At 46.4% G+C, this 17,003-nt stretch overlaps 1 long non-coding RNA gene across 1 annotated transcript in view; it reads left to right on the top strand.

The window, feature by feature from the left end:
- The window catches only part of LOC138513226 (uncharacterized), a 127,221-nt gene extending 110,774 nt beyond the window's left edge, over window positions 1–16,447 (top strand). The window contains exon 2 of the long non-coding RNA XR_011281734.1: window positions 12,012–16,447. This is a non-coding gene — a long non-coding RNA (uncharacterized lncRNA). The remainder of the gene's footprint in view (window positions 1–12,011) is intronic.
- Window positions 16,448–17,003: the final 556 nt, after the last annotated feature.

Raw genomic sequence — 17,003 nt, 5'->3', positions numbered from 1 at the left:
AGCATCAGGAGCTATCTTAATGCAGATGGTGTGCAATGCTTTATTGACCAAGGAGGGTGTCTCCAGTCGTTCACCCTTAACTAAAATGCAACCTACTGAATTTACAGATCTGAGTCCATTTGTCCCACAGGGCTTCCTGTCTGTACAGGGAGACGAGGACGTTTGCAACGTCTGCTGGCGGGGCATCGAAGGAATTCATATTTCCATTCATGTGCTCGCCCACCCATGATGGCCATGTGGAGCCACAGAAGGATTCGACAGACTTAGCTAAAGAATCCGATATGTCCTAGAAAGCATCCCCGAAAGACTTGGGAAAGACCAAGAAGTGATGAAGTTCTTCATGCCATAAGGGAAAGGAGACCTTGAAGGACCACTTAAAGATATTGGCCTAACACTGGCTCTAGGAAAATGTAGAAGGAGCGGGGTATGTCGAGTAAAATCCACTGTTAGTTCGAGGAGGGATGTGCACCAAACTTGTAATAAGCAACAGGGAGTGAAGAGATCCAGGGATGTGTGTTGTCTGAGGACTTGCACCAAGAACCTTGCTGTTTTTAAGGGTGGGAAGGCATACCCTTTGACTTGAGACAACCTCCAAGGCAAAAGTGTTCAGGTGCACAAGCCAGCTAAATAATTTGGGAACTTGGCAGTTGTGGAGGGAGGCAAAGCGATCTGTGTGATAGGAGACAAGAGGGACTGAAGGTGAGCAAACAGGCAGTGGTCTAGGATGCGGTCTCTCCTGCCGTGGAGGTACTTGGAATTCCAATGCGCAGCAGCATTGTACAGACTCGGGTGGAATTCTGTTTGGATAGTTATATCTATTTTCAGACAGAAATTCCAATAATCTTTCACAAGCTGTAGACAGCCGGTGAACTTGGTCCCGCCAAGGCAGCTGATATACCAGACTGCTGACATGTTGTCCAACCAAGGAAGCATACAACAGTTCACCTTATGTTTTACAGGGATATTTAATCAAAGGAGCCTGCCAAAAGTCCCCGACAATTGATATAAAGTTGACTCTCTTGCACAGACAATTCCCTCCAGGGAAATGTATCCACTACTCGCACCCCAGCTTAGAATGCTGACATCTGACCTCAAAATGATGTCAGAAATAGGACAAAGGATCTCTCTCTCTCTCTCTCTCATTCCAAGCCTCTGTGCGTTTATGCCACAAAGGCATTCCTCCCTTGTGTCTGCGGATAAACAAATCAAGTGCGAGCAAGAGAGATTCCTGGGTTTGAGGCGTTGGAGGGCTCTGTAATGCAGACGAGTGTTGAAGATATATTGAACAGTGGCTAAAAGCATTATCAAAATCCTTAGGGGATTTATGAGGGAAAGCGTGTCTTTCTTTGGAATGCTCTACTCTCTTTATTCTTAATCTTGTAAGAAGGAGGACACATTGCCAAAAGTCCTGCATCAAAGCCCAAAAACTGGATGCTTTGAGTATGACATGACATGGTAGGTTATTTATAACACGCTTAACACCCATAGGTTTCTAAGCGCGGACCTGAGGATCGAACCTGTGTTGGTCTGTGTCGTCTTGCTTCCAAGGGGAACACGTTGCCCCTGAGCTATCCTACCAAGAAAAGTAGGCTTTAGGAGAGTTTTCTTGGTGTTTATGAGAACATCTAGATTCTGAAGTAGGAATATTGTTAGGGCTGTAGATGTAGGCATGTATGTTTTCAGCCACAAGGAGCAAGCTGTGGACGTATATGATTACCCTTCACCCCCATAGCTCTGAGCTAAGGCAGTCTGGGCCATAGCAGCACAAAGGGGCTGGCGACAAGCAAAATGGAAGAAAAGAGGATTTCCACCTGCGGCGTTGGCGAAGGAAATGTAGGAATTCCTGAGGGGTGTCTTGGAACTGCCAGATGTGCGTCCTTCAGATCTATTTTTGCCATTCACTCCCCTTTCAAGAGAGTGGAGCATAACAGGTGGATCCCTCACATTTCAAGGGGCAGTAGACTGCATTCAATGCTTTTACGTTGATTGCAGGACAATATCCATTGTCCACCCTGGGGATTAGGAAAATCATTTGAGTAAACGATGTGTGCAGTAAGTTGCTCGATCTTTAAGTCTGATTGTTTATCCCGAACAAGAGAGAAATATCTAACTCGCAAGGGCAAGGGAAAAACTCTATCTGGAACCACATCGCAATTTGAAGGGTCCATGGGTCAAATGCAAGATTCGTCCAATTTGGAAACAATTGGGTGGTTCTGCTAGTCAAACCTTCTCGGACAGACACATTTGAATGGACCCGGCTTACCTGATGAGGGCCGGATGTATCCAGAACCTTGTTAAATCTGTGTTTCCACTGGTCTACACTTTGATGGAATAATGGGACTGGCCCCTTCTATCGCAGAAGGGATCGTAGTGATTGCCTCTGGGAAGAACTGGCGGCAGCAGAATAGCGAACTCTAATTACTCTGGCCTTAATGAAAACCCGAGGGGTGAACATGTTCCCAACGGTGGCTTGTGCCTTATCTCTGGTGGAGAAAGTATCTACTGTGGCAGGTCAGGAGAAAGACACAGACTATGTTTCAGGATGGTTTATTAAAGTAAACTTCTAAAGCCTAAATGTCCTTATCACTATGGGGGGTCCCTGCCTATCTAACCAACTAAGGTGCTTGTCTTTCGCGGAAAACCAAATAATGAAGTCCTTTGTTGAGGTTCTCAATAGCTTGTTCTTTCATGTTATCAGACTTTTATCTCACTTTGTTTCAGGCTTAACTTCCTTTCAGGATTAGAACTGATACGAGTTGGATGTGCGATATACTGATTTCCCTTTCAAGGCCACCCGCGACTCCTGTACTTCCTGTTACCTTCTTCTTCGACAGGGTACGTCTTCCGGAATTGGTTTCCTCTGAATCCTTCTTGCTTAACTTTGGTTGCCAGTGCCTTCCCTTCACTCCCAATGGCTTTTTCGCGGCATCGCCTCTACGCCTGATTTCTAATATCTTCTCTGCTTCCTGGTACTCGGCTATGAGATCTGGTCTCCTGGGGTTTCACAGACGCGATGGCATCTGCAAACTTTCTCAGGCCAAAGGTCAACCACGGGCCCTCGACCGTAGCATTGCCACCACTTATTCCTGAGTTTTTGACCATCTGGTTTCTCGGGCTGTGGCTATGCCGTCGCTCTGGCATTGTGTTCACTGCACTTGAGCAAGTTCGAAACTCGCAGGTTCTCTGATTCCCCGCTTCCTGCAGGTTTTCTGCGGCTCAGGACTACCCTGAGCCGACATCTGTGTTTCTCCCTCTCTGTCTCCTCTCTCTGGGTTTTCGCAGCTACTTTAATCAATGTATTCACCTCCGTAGATTGGTTACTCTTTTTAAAGGGGCATATTCCTTTTTAGTAACATAACGTATCTTGGTAGAGTTTCTTTGTCACAGTATTGCTGTAAACCGGTTTCAGATATTTAAGAGCATCCCACATAAGCCATCATGTGTACAGGTTTAGGGAGTTCATCACCGTAACGGGAGTCCTTGTCCCATAAAGTGGAGCCTCTCCCAGTGCGGTCCCACTTGCATCGACCCCTAGGGAGGATCTTGCGGAGCGGGCTCACCTCCCTAGCCTCCCAGTTCATAACAGTACCTATTTGGATATATCCTTAATACCCTGCCCCAGAGAAAGTGCACAGTGCCTTTGGCCCAGCTTCCGTGGTGATCATGTCAGTAAGGTTAGGGTCTATGCATATAAGGAAAGCCTTCCTCTTTTCCATAGAGGGCTGCATTGGTGTTGCTGAGCAGGCGGGTGCAAAATTTAGATCTAACTCCTGGGGTTTCGAAAATCCAATGGTGTATTATTTATAGCGCTTTCCTCCGTTAACTCAAAAGGTTTGGGTAAGGGGGTCCCAATATCTATAGGAGCTCACTCTGACAAGAATACAGTGCTTTATGACTCCCCCTTTGGCATTCTTTGCCATTCTTCAACTAAAACGAGACCACAGACTGCGCTTTGAAACACGTTGTGTATGGACGCTATATAAATAAACAACCAATCCAATTCAGATGTCTGCTCCACTTTATCGGGTAGGATAGAGCGTGGCCGCTTGGACCGCTGCTTGATCTGCTCACCTTTTCCTCAGAGCTTTCTTCTGCTGTGTCTTAGGGGTGAGGCCTCTGCATCAGAAGGTCCCCTCTCAGCTGATCTGGGGTGCTGAATATTTGCCCGGTCTAAGTATGACTTCCCTAGACCATCTCAAAGCACCCAACCAGAGATTGTCTCACACACAGGGGTGTTGCTAGGTCTGGAAAAGACCTGGGGCTAAGCTAATGTCGGAACTGTCGCGACTGGGGGGTAGCTAGCCTTTTGGTTGTAGTTCCTGAGATTCTATCCGCACACTCCTTTTTTGAGGGGAGTCGGAATCCTCTGAATCTGAGAGGGACAATTACCCTGACTCTCTTATTTTTTGTGAGAGCTTGAAACCATCCCTTTAGAAGGAAAGAGATTTGGGGCAAACTAGCAGAAGCTCCTGAGTCCTTGTTAATATGCTCAGACTCGCACATGTTTGAAAAGTTGAGGAGGGACTGATACAGAAGGTTGGGCTGAAGGGAGGGAAGTCGGGGCAATGGCGAGGTCAAAGTTGGCCATTCTGTTAATGAGCCGATCAAAAGCTGATCCGAGGGTGTGATTCATGGCTGAGGCAGCTGGGTCATAGTTTCCTGCACGACTCTAGTTGCTCAAATTGAAGAAGAGGAGTTTAGCTCAGTTAAACAACCGTTCATTGGGGAAGCACCCCCATAACCACCTCCTGAGAAGCTGTTATGATAGAGGAGTCTAGCCGCTTTTTCCCGGTATTAAGGCAGGTGCCTGTAATGAGCCCTCCACGCCTCTAGATGGTAAAATATTAAATATATAAATATTTAATCAACCTACACTGGTCCTTTAGATCTGAGGCTTTGGAACCTAATTGCTTGAATGGCAGCGCAAGCCGCACTCCTGAAAGCAGCAGCGCAGAGGCGCATACTTCATGTGATATACTCACTCCATAGAACCAGAACAATGCTGCAAGTTTGGTTGTACTGTCTGGGCTTATGAAGTGAGTGGTGTGGGGGGAGGAAAACACCAAACTGGCACCAGAAGGACATAAGTCACAGGGCAGAGTCCCTCTCAGAGGGGGGCACGGCAGGAGCAGCTAGAGTCAAAACCAAGGAAGGAAAGCAGGAGCCACAGAAAGGGCTTCCAAATCCATGAGGAGTATGTGGCATGCAGCATGCGCCTCTGCGCTCCCGCTTTCAGGATTGGTGCTCCCTCTGCCATGCAAGAATTGGGTGCTGGCAGGAATTAGTGTAGGGAGGTGCACGGGCTGCTGTTGTGGGGGAGGGGGTGAAGTGGTGGGTAGACACCAGGGTGCCCTTAAGGCCTAATTAGGAACCATATGACGTAAACCAATAAACAGCATCAATATCAATAAGCGGTGTAAAAAGCAGCGCAAAGTGAGAACTAATTAAAACAGTGAGTTAACTTGCGCAGCCCAGCAGCGAAGAGGAGGAAGATTTGGCAATTCCAGCCTAAAAGGCTATAATGAATAATAGGCAGTATCTGGTCTCAACATACGCTGAGCTGGAATGTTAAAAGACAAGGAACAATGACATGCAAAACTAACCGTACACGAACAAAACACTAATTATATGGCCCCCATGTTGCAAACACCTTGCACTCTGAAACGTTCTCCATGGCTTTATCAATGTAAATTACTAGCCCACTATAGCCACTCCCCCTCAGCATGTGCTTTCCTAGTTTACCACTGCAAGGTAATTTTGGCAAAGTAAATTACCACAAAGTAATTTAATTTGTTGAAACAAGAGTGTACGCTCTTGACATACATTTTAGCGGCTCCACTGGGCGACATGTTTTCTCAAACTGCAAGTGAGGAGTAGTTTCTGCCTGCTTTTTTTAGAGCAAAGCGCTCTCTCCTGCCGCTCCTTGATTTGTGGTAGGCGCAAACATTTTAACGACGGCGCCCTGCCACAGCCCTGCATCGAGAGCAATGCAAACATTAACAATTCCTCAGTAGCCTGAAGAAAGGGGAATAAAAAAAAAAACACTGCATCATAAATAGCCGCGCCAGATCCCTTTACTTTTGAAATAAAGCGCGCACTGGAAAATCTGGAGGCCTTCCTTTGAGCAGGGGCCGACGCAGGCCACAAAATGGAGCGCCCGCGCGGTTCAAAAGTGGCGCGAGATTAGAGCGCGAGGCCGCCTCGTTCCCCGGCACGTCAGGCGCGAGAGGCCTGTGTTGTTCTCGAAGGACTCTGAAAAGCAGGGCCACCGCCTGCTTGACCTCCCCTCCTCATTAAAAACCTTGCCAAAGACCGCTCTCTGCATGATGTTTTGTGTCGTCGGCGGCCATGATGAACTAATTTGTACCTCTTATTTTGATCATGGCGCCGGCGGAAAGCACCAAACAATATTTCCCCTTTAAACGCGCGCGGGGCTTTTCAAGGGCTCAGCAGGCACACGGGCCCACTTTTTTATTTCGTTTTTAAAAAAATCTTCGAGCACCTATTTATTTTCTCTTTTCACCACTTAAAATAATATGTACGTTGTGAAGCACCCCTCCCAACACCCCCGGCACCCCTGCCAAGCTGCTTAAAACAGTCTGTGATTTTTTTTTTCCTCACAGAAACGAGAAAAAAAGGGATATTATCATAAAGAGACGCACACTAGGCGTCTAAATTAGCATTTCCAGATTTTTAATCCAGTTGGATGAATATATGATATTTGCTGAGCCGCGCCTCGTTCCGCGCGTGCCGGATCTCCGGACAGAACTCCCACGCTGGGAGGGGGGGAGGGACGGAGAAAAAAAATAGCAACACTTTACACAAGTTGAGCCGTGATATGCAATTCTAGTGGCGCTAACTGCGGGCTAATAATATTCAAGGCAAGGAGCTCTTTTGGTATTCTGGCTGATGTCACACGTGATGCCTGGGGGATTAATTATAGATTAATTAATGTGGAAATATAATGTGAAATGTGAGGTTACTCAAAAATGCGCCAGCAGCCCGGCTTCCTGCCGGGAATTAGTTATAATGTGTCACTACTGGATAAGGTTTGCTCTGCATTTTAAATATCCGGGTAGTTTTAAAGTCCGCTCAGACAATTTGTTTGTTTCGCAGAGTTTTTTTTGTTTTTTTGGTGGGTGGTGGGGTTTAAAAAAAAATCTATTGCGTTATGAAATCAAGACTTTGAAACCGGCTGAAAGGTATCCTAGATTTACAGCTTAAGGCGGTTTTCTGTCAGGCAGGGAGAGCGTACGCACGCACCGCCATCCGGCACGCAAGCGCTCATTACTACTTTTTACATATAGTCCAATAATTGGAGGCGCTCACGCTCGCGATCTTAATAAACACCCCGGATTTCATTACTTAAAAATGCTGTCAAATGGACTTTGACAACCGCTTCACCTGCCAGCTTGTCGCGACCTTGCGTGCCAAGCAGCCGCATTTTATGCCGTATCAGCGCCACTGCTTGAAAGTGCTGCCCCCTGCAGATTTACTGCGTGATGGAGCCTCTTCGCTCCATCCACTTGGAAATGCACGAAGCTCAATATTAAGACAAACCTCTGTACCCCAGGAGCAGCTGCCATTGGCTGTAGCCGCCGCAGCACCCCAATGCTCATTGTACGTTTATTGCGTAATTTACCACAATATTTGTTTATATTTTAGCAAAATGTTCTTACTTGAAATCTTGGTAAATGACACAATGCCAGCTATGTAAACGTTGAGTAAACTTTAATCATAGCCCTAAGAGGTCACCAAAACGCCAAATCAAAATTTCAGAAAAGACAGTCAAATTTGGGTGTGTTTTACATTTAATTTGGAATTCAAATTTCGGTGTGTTTTGCATTTAATTTGGCATTCAAATTTGGGTGTGTTTTACATTTAAATTTGCCAATTGTTTGTAACCTGCTAGCCCAGTGACTCTTCCTCCCCTCTGTACTTGCTAACTACTCCCACTGCCTCCTTTCTCTACTCACCCATGGCGCTTTCTGATTCTCCTATCTAATCCAACTACTTCTCTATCAACTATCCTTCCCTTCTCACTAAGTCTGGTAAGAAGTTTAAAAAGGATATCTTGGCCTGCAACCCTGGTCTCCCTATCGCTGATAACTACACCAGCGCCTCTTCCACACAGACCCTCACCAACATCCTCTTTGTCGTTCCTTCGCCAGATCTATTGACCCCGCATATATGATCTCTGTGCTCTGTCCTGTCTCTCCCTCTCCCATTAATGGTGGCAACAGCTGGGAAGTCCTCATGGATTCTTTTGACTCCTACAGAGTCATAATAAATGTCTACCTAAACGGCACTGTCATGGTCCAAGTCCCTCAGGCCAATCTCCTTCTCTTTGATAGGCAGTTCCCTTGCCTCATTAACTTCCTTTCATCTCCGGCTGTCCCCTCCTCTCCCTCCTTGGTTACCTTGCCCCCTCTTCCCTCCTCCTCTGCCCCACCTCTGGCTCCCCCCACACCTCTGCAGGGCGTACCTCTGATTTGTAACCCTCCACGGAAGGTCTTTAAGGCCGGCAACCTTCTTCATCTTGGCACTCTTAACTCTCGATCTGCTGTCAAACACTCCTCTGACATCTGCTACCTCTTGGAAGAACTTGTCCTTCATGTCCTCACCGAGACATGGTTCACTGCCAGCTCTGTCACAAGCTTTGACACTCTCCTCCCCGATGGCTACAAGATCCTCTCCACGCCCAGATCCACCCGGCCCGCAGGTGGTGTAGCCCTGTTCTTTCCTGAGTGGATTCCTGCCTCTCTCATCCCCACTCAGACTTACTCCTCATTAGAATGCCTTGTCTGCAGGCTCTCTCTCCTAGCCACTCTCTTACGGTTTCTACTCCATACCGGCCCCCTGGTCAAATAACCTAATTTCTCTCTGAGTGGGCTGACCTCTCCTCCTCCCTCCTTGCCTCTAACACTCAACTCCTCCTCCTCCTTGGTGACCTCAATATCCATCTTGATTCTCCCTGTTCCTCTTCCATACTCTTTTGCGACCTCTGCGATTCCCTCTCCCTTTCTATCCTCCCCTCTGGTCCAACTCACTCTGCAGGGCATACACTTGATGTCTTAATCTCCTCTAGCCTCCTCCCCACAACCCCTCTGACTACTCCTCTCTCCCCTGGAGCGATCACTGCCTCCTCTCCTCTTATCTCTCCTTCTCTTCCCCCAAGCTAAGCCTACCCCAACATTGCCACCTACCTTCTTGGACATCCGGCCCATGAAGCGTATGTCAATTGAGGTTTTCGATGCCACCTTCTCTCCCCCTCCTCCATCCCTTGCTGGCTCACACTCTGACACAGCCCTGTCCATGCTCTTCTCTTCCATTCCTGATACTCTTGATGCTCTTGCCCCTGTAATGAGGATCCTTTTGAAGTCCAGAGCCAAGTGCAATTCCTGGTATGACTCTGACCTAGCTACACTTAAATGTAAGTGTAGGGCAGCTGAGAGGAAATGGAGGGCTTCTTGTTTATCCTCTGACAAACTGGCCTCTCAGCTGCTCCAAAGGCAATACCGACTTTCCGTCCTCATCAATAAGATAGTACAGATTCAAGCCTGTGTCTCTGGGGCATCTAACAACTCGGCCAAACTCTTTAAAATCTGCAAGGAGCTGGCCGACGCTGCAGCGGTCTCTGCCATCCTCTTGCCTCCCAGGCTCTTTGCAATGCCCTTGCCACTCACCTTATCTCAGAAGCCCAGGACATCCTGTCCACCCTCTCCTCCTTCACCTCTTTGTCTGCGCTTACTGACCCTCCCCCAGTAACCCCCCACCCTCTTTCTCAACCTTTCCTCTTTTCTCCCCTGATGAGGTTGCTAGATAAATCTGATCTATGAAAGCCTCATCAAAACAGGTTCATCCTTGTTCCTCTAAAACCATCAAGGACCACAATGATACCCTCTCTCCAGCCCTTGCCGATTTCTGCAACCTCTCCTTTGCCTCAAGATCCTTCCCCTCCCCTCTGAAGCACTCCCTTGTGCATCCTCTTTTCAAGAAACCCACAGCTGATCCTACTTGTCCGGCTAACTATCTCCCAATTTCCATTACTCCCTTTTTGGGTAAACTCCTTGAAAAGTTGGCCATCTCTCAGCTTAACCTTCATTCTGAGTCTGTAGGTTCTCTCCATGAGCACCAGTATGGCGTCAGAGCTGCCAGAAGCTCGGAAACTGCTCTCCTGAACATCCAGGAAGATCTGCTCTCCAACCTTGACTCTAACATTCCCTCTGTCCTCATCCTACTCGATCTCTCTTCTGTCTTTGACACAGTCAACCATATCACCCTGCTCAATCGTCTCCTTGATAACCTGGGTATCACTGATCAGCATCTGGCCTGGCTGACCTCTTTCCTCTCTGATCGACCCTCCCAGGTCCAACTTGGGGCCTTCCTATCATCTATCTCCCTCTCTACCTGTGGTGTTCCCCAGGGGTCTAACCTCTCGCCCTGGCTTTTCAACCAATACCTGGCAACTCTCGCCCACTGCTTTGGCATTTTCTGCTCAAACCTCCAGTGCTACGCCGACGACACTCAACTCATTTTCAGACTGCCCACGGCTACCTCCTCTCCTTCCTTCATCTCTGATTGCCTAATTTCCATTCAAGATTGGTGTGCCGCCAACGATCTTTGTCTAAATTCCAACAAGACTGAGATCTTTCCTCATCGGTACACCTTCACCATCCTTTCCCCTTACTCTCTGGGCAGCCTCCCTTGGCCCTTCTCCTACCTCTACCTGCGAGGCTAAGAACCTCAGGATCATCTTTGACTCCACACTTTCCTTCTCCGCCCACATCTCTGACGCCTCTAAAAAGTAAAACTTCCTACTGCACTCCCTCCGAGGTACTCTGCCCTTCCTCCCCTTCCCACAGAAGCTTACTGTTACCCAAGCTCTGGTTCACTCTAGGTTGGACCATTGTAACAGCCTCTTTCTAAATCTACCGGCCTCTACTCTCCTCCCTAATCCAGAACAGGACTGCAAGACTTGTCCTTGGCCTCAAGCCGTGGGATTGTATCTCTCCAGCTCTAAAACCCCTTCATTGGCTCCCAGTGGATGCAAGGATTAAATTCAAAACCCTCTGCATTGTCCACAAGGCTTTCTGGGGCCTGGGTCCAAACTACCTTTAACTATCCCTCCGTAAATACCCCCCCTCTCAAGCTCTTCGCTCCTCTACCTCTAATTCCCGCAGGGCCAGTCATTTTTCAAAGAAACAAGCTGGGGGTAGATCCCTGTCTTCAGTGGCGGTCTCCCTCTGGAACAGTCTCCCTGCCACTCTGAAAATTGAGGAGAACCATCTCTGGTTCCGGAAGAATCTCATGACCTTCCTCTTCGCCCCCTTCTTCTCCCCTGCTGATCTGTCTTTCTCTTTGCAGTGTGCACCTGGCCACCCTCTGTTCTCCAAGTCCAGGTACCTGCTCACCCTGACACCCTCCTGCACTGCCTCCGGGCCACCCCTTGCACTGGGGTCTGTATCTCTACCTATACAGTCCCCCACCCCCTTTCTTTTCTTCTGCACTCATCAGACACACCCTGTCTGCTAAACTCAGCACTTGCCACTTGCTGGATGCACTACCAATATTTATAGCCTTTATTATTTATTTATTGTTATTTATCTGTTTCTCCTCTGCTCTGCACTTTCCACTTCTCCCCCCTTCCAAGCACTTTTCCCCTTTTCCCTTTCCCATGCACTTGCGCGTTCTCAATGTCACTGGGCCTAGTAAGACTGTTGTTTTGTTCTCCCCTGTTCCCCTCCCTTGCCGGTTGCGCTCTGAAACACTTGTGTATGAGTGCAATATAAATTAAATATCATATCATATATCATATTCATGATGACTTCACAGCACATTACATTAAATTATTCCAAGATCCAGTCAAGTCTCAGGATGTCCGCTACCACTCAGAGGCATGATATGATATGATATGGCATTTGTAACGTGCCTATACACAAGTGTGTCACATGCGTACAGTACTATTCGAACGCTAATTCCCCTCTCTCTTTCTCCTCTCCCTTAAACAGGGATCCTTCCCCTTTGTACTTGCTGCAAATATCGAACCCAATGAACTGAGGAGCAATGGACCAACTCCAGGTGGTGGAGGGTTATCTGCAGTTACTGCAACGGCGGAGAGCAGGACTCGGAGTAATGAAGATCACTATGCGGAATTCGGGCATTTAATTCAGCGTTGTTCGTCTTCATGTCATTCAGGACTGATTGAGCGAATACCAAAGCATGCAGCGCATCGGTCTACAACCACAACACAGTACACATCATCCCCAGAATGAAATAACCTTTATAATGTAAAGGGACAATACAGTAAATAAATGTCCCCCACTTGTCCATCACTGTCCTATGCAGGAAAGTCTAAATCTGTCTCACTATTAAGTAGATTGTACTTAGCCCCTCTGTGGTCGATCCAGATATGTCAACTTATTCGGTTTACACTTGCTGACTAATCAAGGCAACTCTAGCGAAGGAGCAGGATGGGTTCACATGTGCAATGGACACCCGCAAACGGAACATGATAAGGGAAGGCCCACAAAGTGGCCGGTATCAGGACAATGAGAAAAAAACAGGTTTGCAGAGAAAATGTGAGGTCAGGTTTTGTTTTGTGTACAAAGAGATATTTGGCAAAAAGAAAACACGTTCACGAATTAAGAGACACTTGGATATATTTTGAGATATTTGCATAAGGATATAGTGTAAGAGTAAATATGGAGATTCAGAGAAGATTTTGGGAAAGTCAAAGAAAGAGCTTCTGAGAGGGTGGAGGATTAAGAGAGAAAATTAAATGGAGCTAGCCTTTACATGTACACATTAAGCGAGGTTTAGTAAAATCCGATTTGGAGAGAGAGATGTACAATGGGTGTAAAGAGAACATTTTAGATGAGCTTAAGAAAGAGCACAGGATACCCAGAGAAAACATTTTAGAAAGGGAAATGTACTTTAAAACAATAGGGAAAAAGAGATTTAAAAAATGAATAATTTAAAAGGAATAGGGTTATTTAGAAACAGATTTTGTGTAAGAGGAAAGGATTTAGAAAGAATGGAAATCAGATTATGTAGAAAGATACAATTTTGGGAGTTGTTGCAGGTTTAGGAGCAGATAAAGCGAGAAACAGACATTACAGCTTTAGGAAAAGGTTAAGTGCTCTGGAGAGAGGGATTTAGAAAGTACATTTTAGAGATACATTTTAATTATTTTAATATGAAAAATTCATATGGTGGGGGCATATAGCTATGTTTGTATTTATTTGTTATTTATATAGCGCCTTATGCCAAGGCGCTGTACAGAGCCATTTACAGTACAAACGGCTTTGAAACATAATCAAAGAAATATGCAAAAAACAAGCACTTCAATTTCAAAAATAGTAAAGATAAAATTAAGATTGCACTAGAACATTTTTCAAGGCAGTACGAGAAGCAGTGTAGGAATCAACAGAATGAAGCAAGAGGGGAAGAGCATTCGAGTGAAAGGGAGCCAGCAAAGAAAAGGACCGAAACGTGATTGCACACAAAGACGACGAGGAACAGATAACAAACAGAAAGATTGAGAAGTGAAGAGCCTGAGGGGGTGACATAAAAAGACACAAGATATGCTAGATAGATTGTTGCATGGCCATGAAGAGATTTAAATACTATACAAAGAAAGTTGAATTTAAGTCAGAATGGAAAGATAGCCATCCAAGAGAAGACAACGAGTCCGAAATAGAATTACAAGGGGAAAGCAAGTAGAGAAGACAAATTGAGGAGTTAAAAATAGACTTTAGAGGGGCAAGATGGGAAACAGGAAGACCAAAGAGTAGTGTAGAACAGTAGAATAGCCTTGAGAAAACAAGTAAGGATATCAAATGTTTGGTAGCGCTAAAGGTAAGAAAGGACCTAACATTTTGAATATTGAACAGATGAAATCGGCAAGTGCGACAAGAAATAGAAATATGGTCAGATAAAGATAGTTCAGTGTCAAGATCAAAACCAAGATCATGGGCAGTAAGGGAAATAGAAAGACGAGAAGCTGGAAACAGGACAAAAGGAGGAGGGGACGGAGGAGGAATAGTAGAGGGTGGGGAAGAGAGAAATTCAGTTTTCAAAGCATTAAGAACAAGACAATGATCAGACATTCAAGTGTGAATAGTAGAAAGAAAGCCAAAAGATTCATACGAATAGTAGGACGAAAAGAAGGGAAAGACAAGAAACGTTAGGTAACATCAGCAAAGAAGTGATGAGATAGCACAAAGGAAGAAATAATAGAAGCAAGAGAGGAGGTAGAAAGAGAAAAAAGAAAAGGACTGAGGACAGAGCACTGTGGAACCCTGCGCGAAGGCAGAGAAGCATCAGAGCAGGTCCCGGCCCATGGACCGAGAAAGTACGATTAGATAGATAAGACAGAAACCAAGATAATACAGAACTGGCGAAACCAAAGGAAGAGAGAACTGAAGAAGTATGATATAGTCCAATGTGTCAAAAGCAGTGGAAAGATCCAAGGGTGTAAGAATGGGCGTTTAGAATAGCGAGCTGAGAGCAGTGAGTCACAGACAGAAAGAAGAGCAGTTTCAGTAGAGTGAAGAGATTGGAATCCAGATTGGAAACGTTATGTTATTGTGATATATACTGTGCACCTCTGCTGTTTCCAAGGTCTCCAGGCACTTCTCGTGGATCTGAAAGGGAAAGTGGGGGAGGAGGGTTGGTTAGCGGAGAAGAGGGGAAAAAGGTAGTTTGCTTTGCTGCGCTGTTGATGTGTGGAGAACCAAGAGTTATTGGCATTGGTGCATGCATACTTTCTAGGTGGGTCTGCAATGTACATGAGTGGAGTTTTGTTTCCAGGCGGGATGGGGGTTGTGCTTGGCTTCGTTTGTCATGGTGTTTAGGTCAGTTGGTGACATTTGCACATTGTTGAGAGGTGTAGAGTTTTGGGGTTTTTAGCCCAAGAGGACTGTTTTTCTGCAGCTATTTGTGTTGGAGTGGTTGGTCTGCATGGGGATGATGGAGGATGGATGAAAAATGAGGTAGTTGATGGATTATTTGGGTATACCTACTGTGACGATTCTGGAGGCTTCGTCCCTTCTTCCGTGGGGGAGCCACCCCCCTTTGAGGCTAGGATGGATGGCCTGCTAAGTAAAACCCTCCCTAGGGGTTTGGAAACGCAGTACCTGGCTTGGAGTCACTCCCCGGAAGGGTAAAAGGACTCCCACTCCCGTGGAGAACTCCTTATAACTAAGGCATTATCGCATTTATGGGAATTCAGGAAACTGATGGTATATTCAACTGTGGTGCGCTAGATAATACTGAAGGTGCCTTTGGATGTTTGGCTCAAGGCCATGCTGGTCTGCTGGTCTTTCTGTGGGCTTGACAGCTGAACATAAACCACATGCCCCTTTTTGGTCATGGAGCTAGAATAAAGGCACACGCAGTGTCGGACAGGCAAAGGCACCTCAAGGCACGCCTTACCTGGAGACGCGACCACACGGAGGACGTGGTTGGCCCGGTGACCACAAACAGCCACTGAAAACTCAACTCTCTACGAGAGAGCACAAGAGCGGAGACGCACCAAAACGAACAGAAGAGAAACCCTGCTTGCATCCAGACTGGAAACCTGCAAGTCGTGGGGAACACCAATGCTTTCCAAGAGACGCCCCCTCCCTGGAACAAACCCAGTGGAACAGAAGGTATCTGGGTTGTCACAGCCCGAGGGAGGCGCAGAAAGGAGAGAAAGAATGGGGAGGAAGGAAGAGTTTCCATCAGCCCCTACAAGGGTCAGAGAGAGAGAGAAGAAACATAGCGGTTATGGGAGCCCAAGAAACTCAAAGATTGTAATTCATCCGACGGCTCAGAGAATCTCCCAAGAGCTAAGGGAACCTAAAAAGATTGGCTAAAAATACCCTAGAGAGATAAGAGAGACATTAGGAAGGAGGAACCCAAGCGGCCTAGAGAGGCACAAGAAACACAGTGAAGAACACATACCAAGAGAGCACAGAGTCTCCCAAGATGTGAAGCGAGTGGAGAAAGGTCACTACAAGTTGTGGAGAGACATCAGGGCACTATCCCAGCCACTTAAAGAAATTGAGACATTTTGTTTTTTCTGAGACTTAAGGCTTTCTTTACGAACTAATGAAACTTTGGAACTTTAAAAGAATGCCAAGACTTGTGGAAAAAAGAACCAAGAATTGGCTTTTCTACAGACTCATATTAAACCCAGAGCCGGGAGGAGGCTCCTGAGAAGCCAGAGGAAGATCTGGGTGAAATCACTCGGGGTCCGGGCACTCTGCCCAGTTTTTATTTCATGTTTTCTAAGATGTAGGGCCATTTTAGTGGATAGGGTTGGACCGGGGACTATTTTTTTGTTTTGACTATTGGCGAGTGCCTTAGCTATTGTTTTGATAGGATGGGAGCTCCCTTTTAGCAATAGGGCTAAAAAAAGGTTTTTTCTTTTTAAGTTAAATAAAGCCTCTTGACAACATGTCCTCTGGTTCGAGTCCTTCTTCTGGCTTACCACACTAGGTATGAAACAATTCAGGACACCATATGAAGCAATGCAAGCAGTTTTGTATAAACATTGCTCAGAATATAGAAATAATGTGTTGCACTTTCTTAAAGATATATAGATGTGAGATAGTATGTAAAAACAATGAAAGTGTTTTGTTAGGGATGCCTGGATGGCAATATCATAGAGTACAGTATGAAAACACTGAATACAATGTGCTACTATTCAATGCACATTCTCAGGGAGACACAGTATATAACAATGTAATGGGTTAGGGCTAGCTGGATGTGCACACAAAAACACACAGAGGCTGCTGGGGGGGGGCCTTCGGGGCTAACGCCCCGGGTCTTTTGGTTGGAGCCCCGGATAGAAGCCCAGAGGCTACAACCAAAAGGCTAGCTAGCCCTGAGTCCTGACAGTGCCGACATTAGCATAGTCCTCGATCTTTTCCAGACCTAGCAACACCCCGATGCACAAAACGCCATCACTGCAGGCGCACGCACACACACCTGCGATTTGGCCTAATCACCAC

The sequence above is a fragment of the Ambystoma mexicanum genome, chromosome 12 (genome assembly GCF_040938575.1).
Source record: "Ambystoma mexicanum isolate Mex_15411 chromosome 12, UKY_AmexF1_1, whole genome shotgun sequence".
Lineage (NCBI taxonomy): Eukaryota > Metazoa > Chordata > Amphibia > Caudata > Ambystomatidae > Ambystoma > Ambystoma mexicanum.
Note: the sequence above shows the minus strand (reverse complement) of the source record. Positions and strands in the feature narration are given on the sequence as shown.